Source organism: Papio anubis, chromosome 6, assembly GCF_008728515.1.
Source record: "Papio anubis isolate 15944 chromosome 6, Panubis1.0, whole genome shotgun sequence".
NCBI classification, from domain to species: Eukaryota; Metazoa; Chordata; class Mammalia; order Primates; family Cercopithecidae; genus Papio; species Papio anubis.
The window spans coordinates 58,763,327-58,768,077 of NC_044981.1; the positions used below are offsets into that span (position 1 = coordinate 58,763,327).

General features: G+C 47.9%; 1 pseudogene; it reads right to left on the minus strand.

Annotated features, from left to right (window-relative positions):
- Window positions 1-552: 552 nt before the first annotated feature.
- Window positions 553-2,445, minus strand: LOC108585474 (annotated as a pseudogene).
- Window positions 2,446-4,751: the final 2,306 nt, after the last annotated feature.

Consider the following 4,751-nt stretch of genomic DNA (forward strand, 5'->3'; position numbering starts at 1 on the left):
CAGACAGAGCTGTTTTATTTTCTTTTCTTCTGCCTATTAAACCTTTGCTCCTAAACTCCTCATGTGTGTCTGTGTCCTAAATTTTCCTGGCACCAGATAACAAACCCCGGGTATATACCGCAGACAATGTAGCCACTTCAAAATGAAGCTGAGATCTACTGGGCTGCATTCCCATGAGGTTAGGTATTCTAAGTCACAGGATGAGATAGGAGGTCCACAAAAGATGCAGGTCACAAAGACCTTGCAAAATAAAACAGGTTGCAACTGGGCACAGCGGCTCACACCTGTAATCCCAGCACTTTGGGAGGCTGAGGTGGGCAGATCACCTGAGGTCAGGAGTTTGAGAACAGCCTGGCCAATATGGTGAAACCCGTCTCTAGTGAAAATATAATAATTAGCTGAGCATGGTGGGTGCCTGTAATCCCAGCTACTCGGGAGGGTGAGGCAAGAGAATCACTTGAAACCAGGAGGCGGAGGTTGCAGTGAACCGAGATCACACCACTGCACTCCAGCCTGGGCAATGGAGCGAGACTCTGTCTCAACAATAATAATAATAATAATTAATAATAAAACAGGTTGCAGTAAAGAAGCTGGCCAAAACCCACCAAACCAAGATGGAGATGAAAGTGACCTCTGGTGGTCCTCACTGCTCATGATATGCTAGTTATAATGCATTTATAATGCATTGGCATGCTAAAAGACACTCCCACTAGCATCACTATGGCTTACAAATGCCATGGTAATGTCAGGAAGTTACTCTGTATGGTTTAAAAGGGGGAGAAACCCTCAGTTCCAGGGGAATTGCCCACCCCTTTCCTGGAAAACTCATGAATAATCCACCCCTCATTTAGCATATAATCAAGAAATAACCGTAAAGATAACCACCAGCCCTAGGGGCTGCCCTGCCTATGGCATAGCCATTCTTTATTCCTTTACTTTCTTAATGAACTTGCTTTCACTTTATTCAATGGATTCGCCTTGAATTCTTTTTTGCACGAGATCCAAGAACTCTCTCTTGGGGTCCGGATCAGGACTCCTTTCTGGTAACACTAGGGCCCACTGCAGCCACTGCCACTGCCCAGGACTGCCGGGTGCTGGCTTCCTGTATACAGCAGCTGCCACCACCTCTGACAGCTCAGAAGGACTTGCAGGAGGGGCTGGGGGCACCCGCCTGGCAGGCACTCGGCTGTGCCTGCAGCTGAGGGTGTCAGGGCTAGGGATCCACCTCCTCGCTTGTAGAACCATCTTCCTTCTGTGTGCACTGCAGGCCTGACAACTCCCTCTCCTTTCTTTCAGTTCTCCCATGCAGTTGAGGCCTAGGTCCCTCAGGACTCCAAGAAGAAAAGTGTGGGGCTGTGGGGCTGCCTGCCCATCTAGTTCCCCTCTCCTCCATTTGTCCCACTTCATGGCTGTGTGACCTTGGGGAAAGGTAGAGCCCTCTCTGGGCAATCAGATCCACCCAGTTCTTAAGAACAGCAGGGAAGAAGGTGTTTCAAAGACTGCTCCTGAGGGCAACGGAGGGTAGGGCTGCTAACTTTTTATACACTTATATAAAATGAATAGTGAAGTATAATAAAGTTTGTTTGTTTTTGAGCTGGTGGAGGCATTAGCCTAGATGGAAGACACAAATGCAGAGGAATTGTAAGGCTGTAAGGATCCTAGAGTATTGGGGGGCTTCCTGGAACTCCCTTCTAGGAGCCAGTTAAAGAGGCTGCCTTGTAGGGTGAAAGGTGGGTAGGTTGTGTTCCCCTTTAGAGAAAGGGCCTTAGAGAAATTCACCAGGAAAAACCAGCTTCTGACTCTTGTGGCTTTATTGAAGGACAGGAGTCTCCTCCCAACCCTTGATCCTTAACTGTCAAAGCACTTCAGATCAGCCACTCTAGGCTGGCTCCTGGCCTGGGGCTCTTGCTGGTTGCTTGTGGGTGACAGAATTCAGGCCTCCCAGTTCTTCCAGTGACTGGAGGTGAGTGTGCTCTACTAGCAGGACCTTGGGAGGCTGGGCTCTGGGGCTCTCTGGAGAACTAGAATCTGGGGAAGGATCAAGAGGCTGGGCTGTCTGGGCAATATCAAAGTTGGACTTTGTGGGGGCTGGAATTTGGGGGCTTTCTGGAGGGCTGGGCTGGGTGGGCACAGTGGAGAGCCTGGAACTGGGGCTCACCTGGGCTCTAGAATCTTTGGCTGCCTTGTAGGGAGGGGAGGGATAAAGGATTAAGGACTCTGTGAGAGGAGAGTGTTCGGGGTCCCCTCCACTACTTGGGTCTGCAGGAGCTATTGAGGACTGAGATGGAGAAATGACTTCTTGGTCAGCCTCTAGGACAGCTAGGACTTGAGATTCCTTGAGGAGGAGCTTGTAGCATCCACAGATGAGGTATTTTGCAGAGACGGCAGGTCTGCAGGCAGGGACAGGGGCTGAAGCTCCTCTGGCAGTTTCTCGTTGTCTAGTTACTATCTTGCTCTTCCTGGTATGTTGGGCTGGGCAGGGTGGAGAGATAGGCAAGTTGTTGACCTTTAGATGGCAGAGGGGTTGGCAAGTTGGATAGACCATTCGGGTAAGCCTTGGGGAGGAGGCAGGGCATCCACCAGGATGAATCAACTGTCTAGGTCCCCTCTGTGACAGCAGTTTAAACTCTGGCCTGGTCTCAGGCTGCCTGCACTCTTGGCTCCAACACTCCAACTGTCCAGAATCTCACTCAACAAATCCAGTTGTTCTCTAGACCTCAAGATGCTGCTGCCTATAGCTTCTTTTGCCCATAGATCCCCCTCATCCTCAGGACTCAGGAGGTGTTCTGGGTGATGATGGGCAGTCTTAGGTACTTGCCTGAGAGCCCCAGCCCTGGCCAGGCTGCTCTGGAGTTTGGGGACCCTTATCCCCATCAGTTGTGGCTCCTGCTTTCAATATTGGTGCTCCCCTTTAGATTTGCCCCTCCCTTGGCGGCTCAGAAGGTTCCTCTTCCAGCTGGAGTCTCCTGCTGGGGTGGAGGGGCTGGTTCTGCAAAGTGGGGGGAATGACAGGACCTCAGGAGCTGCAGAATCAGGGGGCTGAGGCTTGTTGGAAGAGGGCGAGTGTGAAGTGGGTGCCAAATATTAGGGTAAGTGATGAGGGAGGCAAGATGTCTGGATGGGGACTGTGGTGGGTGGAGGATTCAGTGATAATACCAAGTGTGTCTATGGCAGAAGGGGTGTTCTCACCTGTTAAAAGTGCTGAGTGACAGGCAGGTGCTGCGGCAGGTGATCTGAGTGGCTGGTGAGGGCTGGGCCCTCACCAAGCACCTCCTCTGGAGGCCAGAATCCCCATCTGAGGAAGGGAATGCCTGATCTGGGAGCCCCTCCCACACCCCCCAGACATTAGCCTTTGGCTGGTCTTACCTTATACATTAGCAGGCTCTGCATCCCCCTCAAGCTACTCTTGGCCTATGGAAGCACGAAGGGAGAATTACACCTGAGGCTGATTGGACCCTGGGCAATTCAGAGCTCAATCCTCTTATCTCAAAAGATAACTTCATCTTGCCATCTGTCCATCTCTGTGTCTCAAATATGTCCACAACCCTCCATGCACCATCTAAGAAATCAACACAAACTTTCACTCCTTTGGCTAATACAAAAGGAGTATTCCAGGAGGAAATAATCCCCACATAAAATGGAAAGTGGCAAAACAACATTGTACAAGTGTTCATGGCTCAAAGCCATAAAGTATAAAATCATGTGAACAATTTTGAGCTGCAAAAGTTGGCTCCAGGAAACTTGTGGGCTTGGGAGGAAAAAAAAACCCCACATAAGAGCAAAAGCTGGGATTATATGGTCCAAGGACAAAGGATGTTTGCCAGTGAATCTTGGTTGTCAATTTTAAAGAAGCAGGCTATGATTCTGACAAAAATGAGCATGATAAATGGAAAACAAAAGTGGGAAGACTTGTTAATAGAAAAAAAAAAGATTATGGGCTGGGTGTGGTGGCTCACACCTGTAATCCCAGCACTTTGGGAGGCCGAGGAGGCTGGATCACTTGAAGTCAGAAGTTTTTGAGACCAACCTGGCCAACATGGTGAAACCCCATCTCTACTAAAAATACACAAATTAGCTGGACATGGTGGCACACCTGTAATTATGCCTGTAATTACACCTGTAATCCCAGCTACTCGGAAGGCTGAGGCATGAGAATCACTTTAACCTGGGAGGTAGAGGTTGCAATGAGCCAAGATGGAGCCACTGCACTCCAGTCTGGGCAACAGAGTAAAACTGTGTCTCACAAAAAAAAAAAAAAAAGACGATGAAAAGAAAGCAAGAAAGAAAAGATTATAATGAAGCTGAAAACAGTTTATTGCCTAGTGATATCATAGCTGTCATAATGTTGCAAGGCAACACGTTACTCGCATGTTTGTAGGGACACTGGTGTGAACAAACCTACTGCATTGCCGGTCATCTAAAAGTATAGTATGTACAATTATGCACAGTACATAAAACTTGATGATAATAAATGTTACTTATTTATATATTTACTATACTATATTTTTAATTGTTATTTTAGAGTATACTATTTATTAAAGAAAAAAGTTAACTGTAAAACCGATTCAGGCAGGTCCTTCAGGATGTATAAGGCATTGTCATCACAGGAGATGACAGACAGCTCTATGTGTGTTATTGCCCTTGAAAATCTTGAAATGGGAAAAAATGTGGAGGAGGAAGCCAATGATATCAATGACCCTGACCCTGTATAGGTTTAGGGTAATGTGTGTACTTATGTCTTAGTTTTTAAC